The sequence below is a fragment of the Pogoniulus pusillus genome, chromosome 17 (assembly GCF_015220805.1).
Source record: "Pogoniulus pusillus isolate bPogPus1 chromosome 17, bPogPus1.pri, whole genome shotgun sequence".
Classification (NCBI taxonomy): Eukaryota; Metazoa; Chordata; class Aves; order Piciformes; family Lybiidae; genus Pogoniulus; species Pogoniulus pusillus.
In genome coordinates this window covers 1,096,526-1,112,315 of record NC_087280.1, presented here as the reverse complement: position 1 = coordinate 1,112,315, position 15,790 = coordinate 1,096,526, and the positions used below count along the sequence as shown (strand labels likewise).

Below are 15,790 nucleotides of genomic sequence, written 5' to 3'. Positions count from 1 at the left end.
TAAACATGAACAACATGTGCTGGGAAGTGTCCTTGGGCCCATCTTGGGAGTTAAGACACCAGGTGCTGGGTAGCAACCCCCACATGCAGCTGCAGGGGGTGGAGTGCCAGCTGCATGTGGGCAGAGTTAGCCCGCCCCAGAGGCTGACCCTCAGGTTGTTATGGTATATTATCCTATCCATGCCTCACATGTAACCCTGTACCCTCTGTATGTAACCAATCTTAAGTTGTGCACTCCTCTTGCAAGAAAGCATATAAGTCTCTGTAACACCGGAAATAAAGGGACTATGACCATCTAACCATACTGGTGACCCAAGAGTCATTTTACCCAGGTGCTCCACTGGCAGATGGCTCTCATGACTCAGAAAGCTAGGGTGGGGACCCTTGAGCGCCCAGGTATTGTGGAGGTCATCACACACTGGCTAGAGGGCATTGACTTCCGAAAGCCAGCATAAGAGAAGCCAGTGATCCATGCTGAGGAAGCCCCCCCATACAGTGACCTTCCAGATGAGGAAAAAGGATATGCTCTGTTTACAGATGGATCCTGCCGTCTTGTAGGCAGCAAGCGGAGATGGAAGGCTGCCGTCTGGAACCCTACACGCAGAGTTGCAGAGGCAAAAGATGGAGAAGGTGAATCCAGCCAGTATGCTGAGGTAAAAGCCATCCAGCTGGCCCCGGGCATTACAGAGCGAGAACAGTGGCCAATGCTTTACATCTACACCGACTCATGGATGGTAGCAAATGCCTTATGGGGGTGCCTGTGGGGGTGGCTGAAGGAATGGAAGTGAAATGACTGGCAGAGAAAGGGGAAGCCTATTTGGGCTGATGACCTCTGTCAAGACATTTCTACATGCCTGGACAAGCTACCAGTTAAAATCCGACACATCAGTGCTCACATCTCCCAGAGCAGAGCCACTGAAGAGCAACAACATAACCACCAAGCTGACTTGGCTGCCCACATCTCCCAGATAGACCTGGACTGAAAACACAAAGGTGAACTGTTCCTAGCTTGGTGGGCTCATGACTCTTCTGACCACCAAGGAAGAGATGCCACATATCAGTGGGCCTGAGAGAGGTCCGTAGACATACCCATGGATGCCATAGCTCAGGTTATCCATGACTGTGACAGCTGTGCTGCCACAAAGCAAGCTAAGCGCATGAAGCCTTTGTGGTACGGGGGACGGTGGTCAAAATACAAGTATGGGGATGCCTGTCAGATTGATTACATTACTTTGCCTCGATCTCACAGTGGCAAACACCATTCTGGATCTGCAGAGTCACATCCTGTGAAGACACGGTGGTGAGAAATGGTTAAAGGATAGGGTACATGGGTCCCTGGAAAGTTTTGTACAATCCAGTCCTTGACGTGAGATCTGAGTGTATTGAGATGCAATAAGCCGCAGTGGTGTATGTGATGAAGCTTAAAGGCATTTGTTCTTGAGCCTTCTGATAAACAACTTCTGCGGGACTGTGTCCAGATAGAAGGAGTAAATAGCTTCAGCAGGAAACCACAAGTAGGAGAACCATGCAAATTCCAATCTTTAGATGTGCCAATCGCTAAATAGCAGTACTAAATAGCATGCTGGGTTTGCACTAACATGTACGCTGATGCTCCGAGTATAAAAGCTGGACTGTCTTGTAGCTAACTCATATTGAGTCGTCTCTTGACTTTCCCAAATCCCACCTCCGCAAGTGGCACTCAAACACCCTTGAACATTGGACCCCTCCCTGCTGCGAACCTGGGACTCTCCCTGCTGGACCCTCCCTGCAGGAGCGTGCCGCGGCTGGACCCACACTGCTGGACCGTGCCGCAACTGGACCCTCTACAACTGGACCCTCCCTGCTGCGACCACCCTGGACCTTCACCCTGCTGCGATTAAGCCATCTCCAAAGAGGAAAGGACATGCAACAATTAAGTGGACAATAAAGTTGCTGGCTGCAAAGCTATGCCATGGACAAAGTGCTTTTTTACTTCTGTGCTTTTTAGAGAAGCGGGGAGCAGCGGTACCAAGAAAGAAAGTACCAGGACTTATAGCCTATGGTTCTTTAAGACCCCTGATAGTTACTTCGATGAAGGAGAATGGCGGGATTTTGATAATGCACTATGGGATGCGGTAATTGACGGGGAAAAAACTGCTAAGAACCTTCAAGTGCCGTGGAGAGAGACTATAAATACTATTAAGAAATATAAGATGGAACAGGATTTAGCAGCTGTTGCCTTCCGAAAGCTGCATAATGATGCTAACAACTCAGAGAGCCTCCCACTGAGTTTGGTTTTCAACTAACTGAAGCCCATCATACCGGGGTCAGGGATAGCAGTTTCTGTGGCTGCTGCGGCAGCTGCGGCAGCTCCGTCGTGACCAGGAACACTGCACCAACAACCACTTATCTCATCTTCATCGCCTCCAGACAGCTCCACGCTGTCCTTTGAGGAGATTTTGTTGCCGCTTGATTCCTCTTCACCGCTGCTGACTCCAGCAGAAGCCCCGCAACTGACCGCTCGCCCGCCCCCCACTAAGAACAATCTTTGGCAAACTCGTGAAACAGCTATAATGGCCTCAGAACCTGAGGGGCCTGATGAGAATCTGGAATCAGGGTCCGATGATGAGAAAGAGTATAAATGTAGATTTGCAGAGCGTCTTATAAAGAAAAGATCTAAAGAAGAAAGGAAACTGGTTTGCCCAGTGGCTGTTAAGGCAGAAGATACTGTCACTAATATATGGGGGATTACACCACTTACCTGTCTGCCGTGGGATGAAATTGCCCATGATGCCGCTGCAGATGGAGACTGGCAAGCAGCCTTCACCCTCGCTTCTGTATTTACGTTTCCTGTAACAGTCCAACAAGGACTGAATGGCTCAGTCTCCAATTGACCTTACCATATCAGCAGGACAATGTGCTTTGCTTGGGGCTATTACCCAAGCAAAAAAAGAAATAGGGGTAGAATACTAGAGTCTTAGAATGGATTTTCATAACTATGCAACCTCAAACAACCATCCAGACAAAAGTAGAAGGTCTAGCAGAAATAATTAGAAAAGGAAGACTGCACATTCTGTAAACATCAGGGAAGGAGCCAAAAATGGTGTTTCTGCCAATAAAAAGAGAACATCTTGAATGGATGATACAGCAATCAGAAGAATGATTGATATGTTGCTGGCATTTTGCATAGGATTGAGGATGCTAGGTTAAGAGACATCCAAAATAAGTGGTTGTTTGAATTGTTACTTGCTCTACAAGCTGCTATTACTTAAAGATCAGAACCATACTGCGTCATTCATGTTAGAAGTCACAAATGAGATATTGGTTTGGGAGAAGGCAATGACAGAGCAGATAGACTTGTAGCTATGCCTGTACTTTTAAATGAATTTACCTTAGCAAGAAAAGCCCCCAGCCCAGATACATACAGCACTTTTTAGGATCCATCAGAATAAACCTATGTTTGTATGTTACAGAAATCCAAGGACTGGGCTGTGAGAGGGGCCAGCTGAGGTACAGTATATGGGTAGAGGTTACATGTCTGTGATTACCCCAACAGGGCCTTTGTGGATTCCATCAAAATGGACCAAAGCAGCAATATCTCAGGATGATCCTTCTGATGTTCCTCTCAATAATGATAGTGATCCTGACAAAGATTAATGATAGAATGAACTTTTGGGTAACGTGGGCAAACAGAAATGGTAATCTGGACTTTTGTCTGAACCTACAGTCAAGGTTTGTACCATTCAAGACGTGTCTAGTGGGAATTCCTGCATTCAATGATAATGATTTTAGAAATTACAGCACTGTAAAATTGTACAGGAAGATTGAATGTATTAGAATGTACGGTAAAGTTGATTTCCAGCTTAAATAACAGTCTTCCCTGGGATCCCTAAGAGTTGGAACTGTTAGCATCTCAAGCTATAGGGAATGTGTCTAAGGGTCGGAATTAAACTTGTTTTGTTTTTGGAGACAGGTTTGCAGGTATAAATGGAGTAGGAACAGCCTTTAATGAGGTAGCAAGGGTACCTTGGGAAAAGTACTGGGATGAGACAGGATGGACAGATGTCACGCCTGGTCATAGAATCATAGAATCATAGGATCAACCAGGTTGGAAGAGACCTCCAAGATCATCCAGTCCAACCTAGCACCCAGCCCTATCCAGTCAACCAGACCATGGCACTAAGTGCCTCATCCAGTCTTTTCTTGAAGACCCCCAGGGACGGTGCCTCCACCACCTCCCTGGGCAGCCCATTCCAATGGGAAATCACTCTCTCTGTGAAGAACTTCTTCCTAGCATCCAGCCTATACCTACCCTGGCACAACTTGAGACTGTGTCCTCTTGTTCTATTGCTGGTTGCCTGGGAGAAGAGGCCACCCCCCACCTGGTTACAATGCCCCTTCAGGTAGTTGTAGACAGTAATAAGATCACCCCTGAGCCTCCTCTTCTCCAGGCTAAACAGGCCCAGCTCCCTCAACCTCTCCTCATAGGATTTGTGCTCCAGGCCCCTCACCAGCTTTGTTGCCCTTTTCTCAACACCTTCCAGCACCTCAACATCTTTCTTGAATTGAGGGGCCCAGAACTGGACACAGCACTCAAGGTGTGGCCTAAGCAGTGCTGAGTACAGGGGAAGAATAACCTCCCTTGTCCTGCTGGCCACACTGTTCCTGATGCAGGCCAGGATGCCATTGGCTCTCTTGGCCACCTGGGCACACTGCTGGCTCATCTTCAGCTTACTATCTATCAGTACCCCCAGGTCCCTTTCCTCCTGGCTGCTCTCCAGCCACTCAGTCCCCAGCCTGTAGCGCTGCTTGGGGTTGTTGTGGCCAAAGTGCAGAACCCTGCACTTGGCCTTGTTAAATCTCATCCCATTGGCCTCTGCCCACCCATCCAGCCTGTCCAGGTCCCTCTGCAGGGCGATCCTACCTTCCAACAGATCAACACCTGCTCCTAGCTTGGTGTCATCTGCAAACTTACTGATGCTGGACTCAATGCCCTCGTCCAGATCATCAATAAAGATATTGAACAGGACTGGGCCCAGTACTGATCCTTGGGGAACACCACTAATGACTGGCTGCCAACTGGATGTGGCACCATTCACCACCACTCTCTGGGCTCTGCCATCCAGCCAGTTCTTGATCCAGCACAGAGTGAATCTGTCTAAACCATGAGCTGCCAGCTTGGCTAGGAGCTTGTTGTGGCAGACAGTGTCAAAGGCTTTGCTGAAGTCCAAGTAGACTACATCCACAGCCTGCCCCACATTCACCAGGCAGGAACCTGATCATAAAAGGAGATCAGGTTGGTGAGGCAGGACCTGCCCTTCCTAAACCCATGCTGGCTGGGCCTGAATATCCGCCCTTTAAAACTAAGATGTTAGAGTTCTGTGGCCTGTATGATACCGTAGGAGGTTGGTTTGGATTTTTATTTCTTGGCGCCTATGGAGTGGTTGATATGATGTATCCAAAAAGAGAAATTGGTCCCCTGTTATGGAGTAACGGGATCCCAAAAGCATTACCTCCTGCACATTTTTAATTTGTGGAGACAGGGCCTGGCAGGATATTCCAAGTAAGTCCTATGGTGGTCCCTGTTATTTATAGAATCATAGGATCAACCAGGTTGGAAGAGACCTCCAAGATCATCCAGTCCAACCTATCACCCAGCCCTATCCAGTCAACCAGACCATGGCACTAAGTGCCTCGTCCAGGCTTTTCTTGAAGACCTTCAGGCACGGCCACTCCACCACCTCCCTGGGCAGCCCATTCCAATGCCAATCACTCTCTCTGTGAAGAACTTCCTCCTAACATCCAGCCTATACTTCCCCTGGCACAACTTGAGACTGTGTCCCCTTGTTCTATTGGTGGTTGCCTGCCAGAAGAGACCGACTCCACCTGGCTACATCCTCCCTTCAGGTAGTTGTAGACAACAATGATGTCACCCCTGAGCCTTCTCTTCTGCAGGCTAAACAACCCCAGCTCCCTCAGCCTCTCCTTATAGGGTTTGTGTTCCAGGCCTCTCACCAGCCTTGCTGCCCTTCTCTCAACACCTTCCAGCACCTCAACATCTTTCTTGAATTGAGGGGCCCAGAACTGGACACAGCACTCAAGGTGTGGCCTGACCAGTGCTGAGTACAGGGCAAGAATAACCTCCCTTGTCCTACTGGCCACACTGTTCCTGATGCAGGCCAGGATGCCATTGGCTCTCTTGGCCACCTGGGCACACTGCTGCCTCATCTTCAGCTTACTATCTATCAGTACCCCCAGGTCCCTTTCCTTCTGGCTGCTTTCCAGCCACTCTGTCCCCAGCCTGTAGTGCTGCCTGGGGCTGTTGTGGCCAAAATGCAAACCCCTGTCCTTGGCCTTGTTCAATCTCATACCCTTGGCTTCTGCCCACCCATCCAGCCTGTCCAGGTCCCTTTGCAGGGCTCTCCTACTTTCCAGCAGCTCCACACCTGCTCCTAGCTTGATGTCATCTGCAAACTTTCTGATGTTGGACTCAATCCACTTGTCCAGATCATCAATAAAGATATTGAACAGGACTGGGCCCAGTACTGATCCTTGGGGAACACCACTAGTGACTGCCTGCCAACTGGATGTGGCACCATTCACCACCACTCTCTGGGCTCTGCCATCCAGCCAGTTCCTGACCCAGCGCAGAGTGAATCTGTCTAAGCCAGGAGCTGCTAGCTTGGCCAGGAGCTTGTTGTGGCAGACAGTGTCAAAGGCTTTGCTGAAGTCCAGGTAGACTACATCCACAGCCTTCCCCACATTCACCAGGCAGGTAACCTGATCATAAAAGGAGATCAGGTTGGTGAGACAGGACCTGCCCTTCCTAAAGCCATGCTGGCTGGGCCTGATCCCTTGGCCATCCTGTAGGTGCTTTGTGATGGCACTCAATATGACCTGTTTCATCACCTTGCCTGGCACTGGGGTCAGGCTCACAGGTCTGTAGTTTTCTGGCTCCTCCTTTCGACCCTTCTCATGCATGGGTATCACATTGGCAGCTTCCAGTCTTTGGGGACCTCTCCAGTGAGCCAGAACTGCTGATAAATGATGGAGAGTGGCTTGGCCAGCTCAGCTGCCAGCTCTCTCAGCACCCTAGGATGGATCCCTGTCAGGATACGGAGGCCGGCGAGAGGCGAGATCGGGGCACTGACGACTCGAGACAGCAGCTTCCAGGCATCTGTGCATCAGTACGATTTATTAAGGCAATACAATGGCTTATATAGCCCCCAGAGGGGGTGTGCACAACCAGCCTGGGGCTGGCAGAAGTGGACAGTACAGATTGGTCCCAAGTTATGTGTAAGGCAGAGATAGGTTACCTGTGGTAAACAACCTGTGAGTACCACCCAGAGGGGCTGGCCAGGGTCAGCCCCCTGGGGCTGTGTCCGCCCCAGGGGCCGGCAGATTCCACCCCCTGACAGCTGTGCGTGGGTTGCTCACTGTTCTCAGCCTAGGCCTCTGGGAATCAGTAAGACTCCAAGGACACTTCCCATCACAGGGCCTGATGTTTACATTCCATACCTCGTCGCAGGAGAAAGCTTCCCACAGATCCCATCTGGTCCCATGGACTTGTGAGGATCCAAATGTCTCAGCAGGTCCCTTACTGCTTCCTCATGGATTAGAGGGGGACTATACTGGTCCCTGACTCCATCCACCACTTCAGCAGTCCAGTTGTCCTGGAGACAACCTGTCCCACTATTGAGGCAAAGGAGGTGTTAAGCACCTCTGCCTTTTCGTCATCCTTTGTCACTACATTCCCCTCCCTATCTAACCAGGACTGGAGGTTGTCCTTGGCCCTTCTCTGCCATTCAGATATTTATAGAAACATTTTTTATTCTTCTTAACAGCCGTGGCCAGCTTAAGTTCTAAATGGGCTTTTGCCTCTCTCATTTTTTTTCTACAAGACCTAACAACTTCCTTGAACTTTTCCTGGGACACCTCCCCTCTTTTCCAAAGGTGATACACTCTGTTTTTGATCTTTAATTCCTTCAGCAATTCCCTGCCCATCCAGTCTGGCTGCCTCCCTCGTCGGCTCCTCTTCCGGCTCAAAGTCCAGTGTGGAGGTTCTGTTGATGCCCCTCCTGGTTTCTCCATGTATTGAAAACTCTGTAATTTCATTGTCAGTGGACCCCAGGCAGCCTCCAACCACCACATCCCCTACCAGCCCCTCTCTGTTTGTGAGCAGCAGGTCAAGCAGGGCTGCCCCCCTGGTAGGCTCACGTAACAGTTGGGATAAGAAGTTGTCTTCCACACACTCTAGAAACCTTCTAGACTGCCTCTTCTCTGCAGTGTTTAAGTCCCAGCAGATGTCTGGTAGGTTAAAGTCGCCCACCAGAACAAGGGCAGGTGATCTTGAGGCAGCCTCCAGTTGTTTAAAGAGTAATAAATCAACCTCTTCTTCCTGGCTGGGTGGTCTATAACAGACTCCAACCAGGATATCAGTCTTGTTAGCCTTTGCCTTAAGTCTCACCCATAATGACTCAACTTGATCATCCTTGATTTCTACTCCCATGACATCCAGAGCATCCCTATTATACAGAGCCACTCCCCCATCTCTTCTCCCTTTCCTGTCTCTCCTGAAGAGTCTGTAGCCATTGATGACAGCACTCCAATCATGTGAGCCATCCCACCACGTTTCAGTGATGGTGACAATATCATAGTTTTCCTTCAGTACCAAGGCTTCCAGCTCCTCTTGTTTGTTACCCATACTGTGTGCATTAGTGTACATGCACTTCAGCCTGGCTGCTGCTTTTACCCCTATCTCCAGCCTACCATCCTCAATTTCCTTTGATTTATCTCTAGTGCTGTCATGTTTAACCCCCTCCTCCTTCCACTCTAGTTTAAAGCCCTCTCAACAAGCCCAGCCAGCTCATGTGCCAGGGTCCTTCTCCCCCTCTGAGTCAGTTGTACCCCATCTGTTGCTTGCAGAATCCTGCCTCTGCAACTGAGATCCTGCATACATATCCCTGGAGAGAGCAGCCAGAAGAAATCAGCAGCACAAGGTCAGAGACTGTTCATTTCCCCTGAAGCTGGAGGATTCCAGCCTCAAATTCCACAGGCAGAGACCCTGGAGAATTGGACATTAGTATAGGCTGTGACATAGCCCCAGAGGGTGGTTGTTGATTAATCAGAATTGTGAGTAAATAGTTGAATGCTTCTGTAATTTTTATTACCTCTGCCATAAAGCAGAAAACAGCTTTCAGCTCACCCTTGCTGGGCAAAGAGTATAAGACCCCAAGTGGCATTAAGCCGTGGGGGAAAACTCTCTCTATTAATAGTTTCAATGTATGCTAGTTCGTATAATAATTAATGTCTGATATATTGCCATAATGTCTTCATAACCATGTAGAACAAATATTAATATTAAAGTTCAGTGGTTGGGGGTGGTGAGAGTTGAAATATTGAAGTTTAATAAATATATATATTTTATATAATATTATCTCACACCAATTAATTTCTCTCCTCTGCCAAAATCGGCGTAGGTGGCAGAATACCCCTCCACAACACTTCTTCATCCAATTTCAATATTGCATTAAAAGTCCATAATCACGTGCATCATTTGGATCCCAATCTGGCCTCTGAAGTGGAACATAATTACCTACATTTCTTCCAAGCACTCTGCTGTTGATTTGTCCCTGCATACAATCCCTAACATGTTTTAATACCAGATGTTTCTCAGGTGCAGGCATTTCTCCCAATAGCAAATCCACATCTAGCCAGTGTGGATCATAGTTCCTTACTATCCGTTCCAATCTTTCGAATTGGAATGGCTGAGGGGACATCCCAACAGCCTTTAATTCCTTCTCTCCAGGACTCTAAATCAGGTTGGAAAAGAGGCTCTCACTTTAACTGCTCCTTGGCACCCACCCCCACCCATTACTCCTCTCAGAGCTGCAACCAAAACATCCTGGCTAGCAGGTGCTTTAGTGGCTTTAGACTCCTTTGTTGTAAGAGAGAGCTTCTGAACCACTTTATCTTCTTCCCCACTGCCACCGTCTGAGCACGATTTACTAGCAGAAGTGGGAGTAGACTTGGGAGAAGAGGAGTTAAGGGGTTTGTATCTCGATCAAGTTTCTTTCCCTCCTCTGGTGCCAGTAATTGCTTTTCCCCTGCTTTTATTTGTGTAGACAAACTCCAAGTTAACAGGTTGAGCACCACCAGCACCGCAGAGTAATAACAAATACTGTTCTCAATATTGAAAGCATGTTACAGAACTTAATATAGAAGATAAACAATGGATATTAATTTTGGTGTGAATATTGATTTTTAATTACTAATATTTAATCTTTCAGGAAAATTCATTGAATCATAGAATGGTTTAGGTTGGAAGGGACCTCAAAGACCATCCAGTTCCAATCCCCTGCCATAGGCAGAGGCACCTCTGAGTAGAACAGGATGCTCAAGGTCTCATCCAACCCAGCCTTGAACACCTCCAGGGAGGGAGCGTCCACAGCCTTCCTGGGCAACCTGTGCCAGTGTCTCACCACCCTCACTGTAAAGAATGTCTCAGTTTGAATCTCCCCTCTGCCAGTTCAAATTGGTTACCCCTTGTCCTGTCATTACAAAACCTTGTCAATACTCCCTCCACAGTGCTCCTGTGGGCCTCCTTCAGCTACTGCAAGGCCACTGTAAGGTCTCCTTGAAGCCTCTCTTCTCCAGGATGAAATTCCGTAAGATTCTTTTGGATCCATGGTTGACAGGAAGTAGCTGTACAAAGGGTATTTAGCAACACAGGATGAAACAGTTTAAACAATCAGAAGTTGGAAAATAGAAAAACAGAACAGGAAAAGTCCTGTTCTGCCTCTTGGAGTGTCTTACAATCTTGCTGTCGTTTAAGACAGTCCCTCATTAGGTGTCCTCTCTTCCCACAGTAAAAGCATTCCCCAGCTCACACATCTGTGGTACTCGTTCAGGGGCCTCTCCTACCATTCCTTGGCTACAGCTGTGCTTTCCCTGGCTGCCCCATCTGCTAGGCCTCCCTGACTGCCACCACAAAGGTCTTGGCTTTATTCTTTGCCTTTCCTCATCCCTCCTAACGTACACCTTCTGTGCTCCTCTTCATAATTGCTGTCAACTTTTTTCCTGCCACCCTTCCAACTTCTGTACCTTTTGTCTGATGTCCCAGTTGGAGTGACTGACAACATTTACCTTTAACACTGCCTCGCCTGCTGGGCACTTGGGGTCCAACGCTGAGTGCTGTTGCAAATCCTCTTTAAGTCTCTCTGGCCAGCCTGTGGGGGAGTCATCCTTTTCTTGACTAGTGTTAAATGCTTTAGCAATATTCTGTCCCCAAGGGACTGCTTCTTTTATTCCCCTTATCATTAATGTTCTATAATCTGCCATTTGTTGCCGGTTCGCCGCGTGATTGTGATTCCAGTTGGGATTAGCAACCGGCATTTTTTGATCCCCCAGTGGTCCCTGCTGGTTCTCTCTCTCCCCAGATTCTCATCCTGGCTGTTCTGATCACTTGTCTCTCTCTTCTGAGGTGAAGAGAATCCCCATGATGGACTGCACTTCTTCCCATGTAAAAGTATTTGGTCCCAGAAACTGGTTGAACTCTCTGATGCTCCTAGAGGATCATCTAGACGTTTTCCCACCTCTTTCGTGAACGCACATACCTCTCCAGAGTTCAAAGGAATGCTCACATAGCCTATTCCCCCTTGATTTCCTCCCAACAGCACCTCCCTTAGAGGATATAGTTGGGTAGTTCCCATGGTAGCCTCCTGTGATTCCCTATTGCTCTCTGAACTATCGTCTGGCTCCTGTTCTAGATTTAACACCCTACCTTCTCTCGATTTTGCTCTAACTCCCTTGTTGTGTCTTGGTTTTGCTCCTGGATCTGCATTACAAGGGGGTCTGTAGGGTGGCACCAAGGGAGGTGCCATCAGTTGGGGAGGGGGTGGTGGTAGAGGGGAGAGTGTGGGAGGAAGATAATCTAAAGGATAGTCCTCCTATCCTGACCTTCACCCTGCTGTTCAGCCTTAATTTTAAATACCTTTCTAACATCCTGGGGCCAGATATGCCCTTCCCAGCAGGCAGCATAATCTCTCTCCTCCTCACTAAACAGTTCCTTACTACTTCCATATGTATTCAGAGCTTGACAAATGCATCCTTCAGAAGACCCATATGAGAAAAATCAAGATCATCATCAGGTCTTATCTTTTCCTCTGGCCATGCTATCATACAATATTGTATCAGGTTTGCTTTCTCTTTCTTTTTAGCACATTTTACATCTCTCCTGGTGGAAATTCTTACCCTCAATGAACTATCAGGAGATACATTCAGCCATGCCTTCTCGCTCCCCTGTCCTTTGGGGCCCTTAGGCTTTTGGGCACCTTGCCCCATCCTGAGGTTCCTGTGGTCCTGTCTGAGTGCCTCCCACCACCAATCCCGGAGAGGCCCAATCTGTCTCCGCACTCACTTTGTCTTCTCACCAGCCAGTCCAACGCGGTTAGAAAGGCTCCGCACAGGCTTGCACACATTCGCCGACCCCTAGAACTGCAGGTACTTTAGGGCAGTTCATCAGGGAGCTCTTTCTCCTTGCTTCCACCTTAACTCTGTGTGTCTTGCGTGCTCCTGGGTCTCCTGAAGAGCACAGAGAGGCCACCTAAGGTGGTGGAGGACCCCTGTGGGGGTCCAGTTGAGGAAGATCAGGCCGGGGTCACCAAGAATTTGCTATAAATGACCTTAGGCACAAGCCCAACAGTACCAGAGATAATATATGATCTATTAGCTAAAATGGAAACAAGCAGTGCTGGGTGTGAGGGCAGTCTGTGCTCTACCAACTTGTGCTCTACCAACTCCTGCCACAGGCACACAACATCCTCTCTCACTTATACACTCAGTCTATGCCTAGGAATCAAGTATGTATCACAGTATCATCAAGGTTGGAAGAGACCTCACAGATCATCAAGTCCAACCCTTTACCACAGAGTTCAAGGCCAGACCATGGCACCAAGTGCCACGTCCAGTCCTGCCTTGAACAGCTCCAGGGACGGCGACTCCACCACCTCCCCAGGCAGCCCATTCCAGTGTCCAATGACTCTCTCAGGGAAGAACTTTCTTCTCACCTCCAGCCTAAATTTCCCCTGGCACAGCCTGAGGCTGTGTCCTCTCATTCTGGTGCTGGCCACCTGAGAGAAGAGAGCAACCTCCTCCTGGCCACAACAACCCCTCAGGTAGTTGTAGACAGCAATAAGGTCACCCCTGAGCCTCCTCTTCTCCAGGCTAAACAACCCCAGCTCCCTCAGCCTCTCCTCAAAGGGCTTGTGCTCGAGGTCTCTCGCCAGCCTCATCACCCTTCTCTGGACACGCTCAAGCATCTCAATGTCCTTTCTAAACTGGGGGGCCCAGAACTGAACACAGCACTCAAGGTGTGGTCTAACCAGTGCAGAGTACAGGGGCAGAATGACCTCCCTGCTCCTGCTGGCCACACCATTCCTGATGTAGGCCAGGATGCCACTGGCTCTCTTGGCCACCTGGGCACACTGCTGGCTCATGTTCAGGCAGGTATCAATCAGCACCCTCAGATCCCTTTCTGTTTGGCTGCTCTCCAGCCACTCCAACCCCAGCCTGTATCTCTGCATGGGGTTGTTGTGGCCAAAGTGCAGCACCCTGCACTTGGAGCTATTGTCAAGGTCCTTGAAATTCTTGCTACGCCAGAGATCCTTCATGCACCTGTGTCGTCTGGGCTGTTCCGATCACCTCTGGTGGTCGTTGGAGATCTCTTCTCTGTGTGTCCTCCCAACTCTGGCCCCCAGTGCAAGCACACACACACCCACCCCCCAGGTCCCATGCTAATTCTCCATCCCAGAGAGGCACATCTCCCCTCCTTCTTGTTTCCTCCTGACACCAATCATGCTCCTATTTATCACATCCTCACTAAATACATGGCTTGAAAATAAGCCTGACCAATAGGCACTAGCATCAGTTGTTCTGGCCAGTGAATTCAAAGCTTTGTGCCTCGAGTGACTACACAGGCACGTTGAGGGGCTGCACCCCTGACACAGTGATGCTGAACTCCTAGACCTCAGGGCACAGTTTTGCAGGGCCCAAACATTACATTGTTTGGCTGCTCATCAAACTTACCTCCCAGACCCTGGCACAGGAGCACTGTCAAATCAGTCTGGGTGGATTTTTTGCCCTAGCAGGACAAGGCAGGATGACAACATTCCAGTTAGTGTTCACAATTCTTTGTTCCTTTCCTCTGTCTCCCTCACAGAATAAAGGAAATACAAACCAGAGCCCTTCTGTTGTCTCAATGTGGTGGTTTGGGTTTTACCTGCCCCCCGCCCCACCTTTGGAAATCAGCCTGACTAGACTCAGCCAGCTCTGGAAATTGAATGAAGCTTATATTTACAGCTTAGCACAATATTCAAGCAGATATGTACTATAAATATACAGTTATATACAGAAATAGACAAGGTAAAAGATAATACATAAACACAGCAGCCCTCCCAGAAACCTGAGTCCCCAGGAGGGGCTCCCAACTGCTCTTCCCTCTCCACCCACCCCTCTACCTTACCCCAGATGTTGCCTTGTGTGGCCAGCAGGACAAGGCAGGAACACTTCACACTAGATCAAGTTGCCCAGTGCCACGTTTAGGGATGAGGCTTCCAGCACCTCCCTGGGCAACCTGTTCCAGTCTCTCCCATCCTCATGCTGAAGAACTTCTTCCTAACATCCAGTCGGAATCTACCCACCTCTAGTTTTGCTCCATTGCCCCAGTCCTGTCACTACCTGGCATCCTACAAAGTTCTTCCCCAGCTTTCTTGTAGGTCCCCTCAGATAGTGGAAGGTTATGGGAACGCAATGTGAGAAGAACAATAACAAGTGAATGCTGGCCTTGATTCCCACAGCTGCTGGCTCCCTTACCTGAGAAAGCACAGATAAGTGCACATCTCGTTAAGGAGAAGAGCAAGGCGTGCTGTAGGTAAAGGACCAGGTTGTTCTTGCCTAATTATGCTAATGTGGAGGTGTATGCTCTATGCTCAAGAGCCAAAACGATCAATAAAGGTCTCTGGTATAATTCACACCGAATCCTGGGGAGTCCATGTGGCATTGCTCTGGCCACACTGATCTCTGTGAGTTTTGATCACGTTCCCACGGCAGCTGACAGGTAGCTGCAACAGAAGGTCTCCTCGAAGCCTTCTCCTCTCCAGACTGAACTGCTCCAACTCCCTCACTCTGTCTTCACAGAAGAGCTGCTGCAGCTCCCCTCCCTTAGCAGCCCTCTCCCTGCAGCTCCTGCTAGCAGCCTCCAGCACAGTGCTTCTCGCAGCTGCTCCTGCCTATCAGCAGCCTCCCCCTAGCCCACGTCCAGCAGCCGACCCGCCCCCTGTAAGCGGTGCCCTGTGCAGCCGAGGCGCTCTCCGCCCCACTCGGACTCCTTCCAGAGCTCCACAGAGCTGCTAAGAACAGTCCCTGCCCCGAGTCGGCAGGGCAATGCCCGCGGCAGTCTCAGGCTCCCAAGAGCTTCGGGACGAGCCTGAAGCCAGGGGCTCGGAGGGTCCCGAAGCCGCTCGGTGGAGCCCAGGAACCTAAGTGCAGGCTCTCCGTGTCTCAACACTGTGCAGCCACATGGCGAATGCCTTCCAGTCCCTCACATGCCTGCTGGGTGTGTGCTGCTTTCCCTCTTGCTGTGCTTCCCAGAAGTTCCTTTCCCGGAAGGCAGTGCTGAGTGAGCTCCAACTCTGCTGCAGCCAAGCAGCTGCTGCCAAATCTACACCACCCCTGGGGGGAGCTTGAGACCATTTTATCTCATCCTGTCACCTGTTAGTAGGGAGAGGACACCAAGCCCCAGCCCATTCCAACCT

General features: G+C 49.4%; 1 protein-coding gene across 1 annotated transcript in view; it reads left to right on the top strand.

Annotated features, from left to right (window-relative positions):
- The window catches only part of LOC135182772 (uncharacterized), an 82,890-nt gene that overhangs the window by 28,509 nt on the left and 38,591 nt on the right, over nt 1-15,790 (top strand). The window lies entirely within an intron of this gene.